The 6,743-nt window shown below is 41.6% G+C and overlaps 1 long non-coding RNA gene across 1 annotated transcript; it reads left to right on the top strand.

Moving 5' to 3' along the window:
• The first annotated feature begins 387 nt into the window (after nucleotides 1-387).
• Nucleotides 388-3,048, top strand: LOC127534137 (uncharacterized). The gene is made up of 2 exons (XR_007942134.1): nucleotides 388-2,799; nucleotides 2,951-3,048. It is a non-coding gene; the product is annotated as an uncharacterized LOC127534137 (long non-coding RNA).
• Nucleotides 3,049-6,743: the final 3,695 nt, after the last annotated feature.

Genomic DNA, 6,743 nt, shown 5'->3' with positions numbered 1-6,743 from the left:
GCCTACGGATACGGCACTTTCCCTTATCATAAATATTAATGAGACGTACATGAATATTAATGAGCCGGCTGATGAACGCGCTTTGTGATTGGCTGGTAATCCGACGTACATAAATATTAATGAGCCGGCTTGGTAATCCGAGTGATGAAGGCGCTTCCGTGATTCGAGGTGAATCTGCGTGCCGAGCCTGTCATGTCAGTCATCTGCTGTTCTCTTTTCTATCATGCATAATGTCTTATAAATATCATTATCTGACTTTTTCACGGACAGCGATTTGGGGGTTGAAATCAGCACTACTATTAAAAGCCAGCAAACTACAAGTATTTTTTTACCTTCAAAAGTAGCGACAGACTATTACATATTAACAACCTAAAAAAAAACCTGACGTATTTTCTGCGTCTGTCAACACAGACACTGCACGTCAGTCACTTTAATGTTAGCGGACTCTGTTGAATGGCTAAGTTACATAACCACAAACAAATCTCACAATATCACAGTAAATCGAGTTTGTGGGTTTTTTTTAATTCATGCCGAATTAAAGAGCTGCTCCTCACCATTCACGAGTGTTTGTTTCATATTCGACATCCTTGACTTTATCTTGTAAATTAGCGTCCGAAATTAAATGGGAACATTTGCAATGGAGTTCGTCAGCCGCTTCCACCACTGAACGCGGTAAACTAATTAATAGGAACTGGACTTCAAACAATTTAGACACGGCGTCTAAAAGCGTAAAAACTGCAATATCTAAAGTGTGAGAGGAGACGGTGTATTTTTGGTTAAATTACACAATGTTCGCCGTCAAAGTCATTCATATAAACTGCCTGTAATGTGCAGCAAATAGTAGTTAACTGGCGCCAGCTCTTCAGTGACCTTAACGGGTCCGTACCTCTAGTACAGATGCTACGGGTACGGGTCCGTACCCGTAGCATCAACCGATTCGAAATGTTTTTATGGGACAGCGATACGTTGAACGAACCAATCACGTGATCTGCACAAACCGAGGCCTCGTTTGTCATCGGTCACGTGACTTTTTCAGAAGCGACCCAAGCCTCGAAGCGAAGCTTCATCTGATACGCCCACTTTTACTCGAGACACGCCTCGATGCCTCGGTTCATTTGCCCCATCACTAGTAATAAGTGCAGCCTTTTTGTAGCTCTGGAGGCAAGGCTTTCCGAAATGGAATAGCGGCTCCGCACCATGGAAAATAACCCGCTAGCAGCCTGCCTGCTAGCAGCTTATCCAGCTATCCTGGGAAGCCAGGATGGCTGGGTGACAGTTCGTAGGAAACATAGTCCTAAACTCAAGCCTGCTGTCCCGGCTCACCACAAACCGCTTCATGTTTCTAATCGTTTTTCCCCGCTCAGCGACACACCCGCTGAGAAACCAACTCTGATCATTGGCAGCTCCATAGTCAGAAACGTGAAGCTAGCGACACCAGCGACCATAGTTAAATGCCTCCCAGGGGCCAGAGCGGGCGACATAGAAGCAAATTTGAAACTGCTGGCTAAAGATAATCGTAAATATAGTAAGATTGTTATTCACGTCGGCGGTAACGACACCCGGTTACGCCAATCGGAGGTCACCAAAATTAGCGTGGCATCGGTGTGTACTTTCGCCAAAACCATGTCGGACTCCGTAGTTTTCTCTGGACCCTTGCCTGATCTGACCAGCGATGACATGTTTAGCCGCATGTCGTCGTTTCGCCGCTGGTTGTCTATGTGGTGTCCATCAAACGACGTGGGCTTTATTGATAATTGGAGCTCTTTTTGGGGAAAACCTGGTCTGATTAGGAGAGACGGCATCCATCCCACTTTGGCTGGTGCAGCTCTCATTTCTAGGAATATGGCTGATTTTATTAGTACTCCTAAAGCATGACAACCCAGAGTTAGGACCAGGATGCAGAGCTGTAGTCTTACACACCTCTCTGCAGTTTCCTCACAGCTGTCACCCTCCAGTAATTCAGTTAACTTTATTGAGACTGTGTCTGTCCCCCGACCACCAAAATTCAATAAATTAAACAAATCAAAAATATACAAAAGAAATAGTAACCACAAAAATTTAATAAAAATTAATACCACTATTTCAACAGAGCAAAGAAACAGGAAAATTAAATGTGGTCTGTTAAATATTAGATCTCTCTCGTCTAAATCTCTGCTAGTAAATGAGTTGATAACTGATCACCAGATTGATTTGTTCTGTTTGACTGAAACCTGGTTGCAGCAGGAAGAATGTGTTAGTGTGATCAAGCGGCTCGAGCGGTGGAAGAACAGTGGTACAAAGGCAGGCGGAGGCAACATTTGAGTGGTCGACTTCTTTTCTTTTTTTCCTTCTTTATTTTCCAAATGTGCAAAAATACAAAATATCAAAGTGCAAGTGCAAAAAGTGCAAGTGCGTTGGAGGGTAGGAGCAATGGCTTCTCCAGCAGCAGAACGCAGAACAACCAGACAGACAAACCGTTTTCCTCGAATGAGGGGAACAGCCTCCTCTAATACTGGTCTGCTCAACAGGAATAAACCAATAGAACTCTGGAGGTAGATCACCTTATCCTTAGCTATTACCACCTAAGTTAAAAACTCTCCATCATAAACCAAAACCCAGAATAAAGTAAACAAAAAATAACTAATGCAAACTAACCCAACTAAACCCACCAAACTTAATCCAACAACACAATATAAAGTTAAAAGTATTGCAGCCACCCCTTCCGTATCCCTCCCCTTGGTTCAGCCCGGAACAGTCTTTTGGGCGTCTGGCTCCCTGGGGACTCTTTTGGCCAGACGCACCTGGACACAAGAGGAAACGGTAGGTTAACTGCACAGACCACTCATTCACACACACACCTCCACGACACTCAATACATTCACCGCATGCACACCACACTAAGAGAGCCACCAATTTAAATTATCTCACAATATTGTACATTCCAATCTAAATTATCCTGTCACCTCCGCAGACCCGGCCGCCGCCATCACCCAAGGTGACGCCACCGGACCGGACCCACGGCCAACCTCAATAAAACTGTTTGGTTAATAAAATATTTAAAACCGACAATCGTGTACAAATTATTTACCAATTCGCTTCTCACAGTGTTGGGTGCATTAACACGCTAACTGAATGCATAAAGTGTCATGTGCAATGTGCAAACATACGTGACGGACGGCCCTGTTCGTCACAGTTAGCCTAAACGAATCGACTCCCCCTAGTCATATTAACTGTCATATTCCTGGAATCACAGGCCGAGGAGGAGGATTAGCAGCAATCTACCATTCTAGTTTAAAATTGAACCAGAGGCCTAAACCTGATTACAGCTCATTTGAAAATCTCACTCTTAGTCTCTCTCATCCAAATTTGAAAGCTCAGAAACCAGTTTTATTTGTTGTTATATATCGTCCTCCTGCTCCTTATTCTGAGTTTTTATCTCAATTCTCAGACTTTTTATCTGAATTAGTGCTCAGTTCAGACAAAGTTATTATTGTGGGTGACTTTAACATTCATGTTGACGTAGACAGCGACAGCCTTACAACAGCTTTTAATTCATTATTAGACTCAGCTGGGTTTTCTCAACATGTAAATAAACCAACTCATAGTTTTAATCACACTCTTGACCTTGTCCTGACTTATGGCATAGAAATTGAAGAGTTAACAGTATTTCCCCAGAACCCTCTTCTTTCTGACCATTTTATGATAACATTTCAATTTAAAGTAAAGGATTGTTTAGCAGCTGAGAACAAATATCATTACAGTAGGTGTTTGTCTGACAATTCAGTATCTAAATTTAAGGAAATAATACCCTCACTGTTTACTTCAGCAACATTTACTGATAAATCAGAAGGCAATTATTATTATTATTTTACCCCCACAGAAGTGGATTATTATGTTAATAATGCTTCAGCCTCACTGCGTACAACTCTTGATAGGGTTGCACCTGTAAAAAAGAAAGTTATATCTCAGAGAAGACTTGCTCCTTGGTATAATTCCCAGCTGCGGACTTTAAAGCAGGCATCCCGAAAGCTGGAAAGAAAGTGGTATTCCACTAATTCAGAGGAAGTGTATGTGGCTTGGAAAAATAGTCTAGTAATCTATAAAAAAGGTCTTTGTGATACTAGGACAACTTATTATTCATCTTTAATAGAGGAGAACAAGAACAACCCTAGGTTTCTCTTTAGCACTGTAGCCAGGCTGACAAAGAGTCAGAGCTCTGTTGAACCTTGTATTCCTTTAGCTTTAACCAGTAACGACTTCATGAGCTTCTTTACACAGAAAATAGTTCTGATTAGAGATAAAATTAATTTTAACTTAATTTGGCCCATGTGTTGTTCTTCATAATATTACCACTATTAGAGGAGAGCAACACCCTGCCCTACAAACTGAAGACCCAGATGATGACCTCATCCACCTGCAGCTATCCAGGACAGCAGAGCAGTCAGAGACACCGTATGCAACAATCACTTTAGAGTTTAATTCAATTCAATTCAATTTTATTTATATAGCGTCAATTACAGTCAAATTGTCTCAAGACGCTTTACAGAACCCATATGCCTGACCCCCAGAGCAAGCCCAAAGGAGACAGTGGCAAGAAAAACACCCTTTTATCAGTGAAAAAACCTCGAGCAGAACCCGGCTCTATATAGGGGGGACCCATCTGCCTGCTGGCCGGGGGGGTTGAGAGGGACAGAGGAGGGCAAGGGGGAGGGATGGGAGAAGAGGGAGGCAAGGAAAGCAAGGAAAACACAACACACATTTGGATACATGCATGACAGGATATGTGACACAGACAAAGTATAAGCTAACATTGAAAACTGACTCATAGTTTACTCTGATGATGTACGGCTCTGACATTAAACATACTCCATATATAGCTAGCAGTAAAATTCAAACAGTATGTAAGTTAGCATAACAAGTATAGTGAAGGCGATGCAGAGCTGACTGGTGGAAAAGGGGAGTTGAAAGCAGAGGGCTGGAGGAAGGTCAGCGGCAGCATCCCACAGTGGACATGATGGAGACTGGACCAGCTGGTGGAACATCAACCACAGATCTGAAGCATCCAGCTCTGGGACCAGGGACACTCGGAGAAATAGCACAGGGGGAAACAGAGTGAATGTACTGCAATAACGGTATACATATTAAATGTAAAGGTAGATAGAGAAGGGCTCAGTGCATCAAGAGAAGTCCCCCAGCAGCCTATAGGCCTATAGCAGCATGACTAGGGGCAGAACGAAGGGCCCCTAACTATAAGATTTGTCAAAAAGGAACGTTTTAAGCCTGGTCTTAAAAATAGAGAGGGTATCTGCCTCCCGAACCCAAACTGGGAGCAGGTTCCACAGGAGAGGAGCTGATAACTGAAGGCTCTGCCTCCCATTCTACTTTTAGAAATTCTAGGAACAACAATAAAGCCTGCAGTTTGAGAGCGAAGAGTTCTACTTGGATAATAAGGTACTATCAGATCTTTAAGATATGATGGAGATTGGTTATTAAGAGCTTTATATGTCAGAAGAAGGATTTTAAATTCTATTCTGGATTTAACAGGAAGCCAGTGAAGAGAAGCAAGTACAGGGGAAATATGATCTCTTTTGCTAACTCCTGTCAGTACTCTCGCAGCAGCATTTTGGATCAACTGTAGATGTTTGAGAGAGCTATTTGGACAACCTGATAATAAGGAATTGCAATAGCCAAGCCTGGAAGTAACAAAAGCATGAACTAATTTTTCTGCATCACTCTGAGACAGAATGTTCCTGATTTTTACAATATTACGCAGGTGAAAAAAGGAAGTCCTACAGACTTGCTTTATGTGTGAGTTAAAGGACATGTCCTGGTCAAAAATAACTCCAAGATTCCTCACAATAGTACTGGAGGCCAATGTGATGCCATCCAGAGTAACTATTTGCTTTGAAAGCGAGTTTCTAAGATGTTTGGGGCCAAATACAATGACTTCAGTTTTGTCTGAATTTAGCAGTAGGAAGTTAAAAGTCATCCAGGTTTTAATGTCCTTAAGACAATCTTGCAGTCTAGCTAACTGATCAGTTTCATCTGGCTTCATAGATAAATACAATTGTGTGTCATCTGCATAACAATGGAAGTTAATACAATGCTTCCTAATAATATTGCCTAAAGGAAGCATGTATAATGTGAAAAGTATCGGTCCTAAGACAGAACCCTGAGGAACTCCATGATTAACTTTAGTATGCTCAGAAGAGTTATTGTTGACATGCACAAACTGGAACCTATCTGATAAGTAGGATTTAAACCAGTCCAGTGCTGTCCCTTTAATGCCAATTGAATGTTCTAGACGCTGTAATAAAATTTTGTGGTCGATTGTGTCAAACGCTGCACTAAGATCTAACAAAACAAGTACAGAGACTAGTTCATTATCTGATGCTATGAGAAGGTCATTAGTAACTTTCACTGGAGCTGTCTCTGTGCTATGATGCACTCTGAAGCCTGACTGAAACATTTCAAACAAATTATTCCTTTGTAAGTGTTCACATAATTGATTTGCAACTATTCTTTCCATAATTTTAGAGAGAAATGGTAGGTTGGATATTGGTCTATAGTTAGCTAACACATCTGGATCTAAAGTGGGCTTTTTAAGCAAAGGTTTGATGACAGCAACCTTAAAAGCCTGTGGTACATAGCCTGTTACTAGAGAGAGATTAATCAGATCTAACATTGAAGAATTAATTAAAGGTAAAATCTCCTTGAAGAGTCTAGTTGGGATAGGATCTAAAAGACAAGTTGATGGTTTGGAT

This window comes from Acanthochromis polyacanthus, chromosome 5 (genome assembly GCF_021347895.1).
Source record: "Acanthochromis polyacanthus isolate Apoly-LR-REF ecotype Palm Island chromosome 5, KAUST_Apoly_ChrSc, whole genome shotgun sequence".
In the NCBI taxonomy this organism is placed as follows: domain Eukaryota; kingdom Metazoa; phylum Chordata; class Actinopteri; family Pomacentridae; genus Acanthochromis; species Acanthochromis polyacanthus.
The sequence above is the reverse complement of the archived record's forward strand: the minus strand, read 5'-3'. Positions and strand labels throughout refer to the sequence as shown.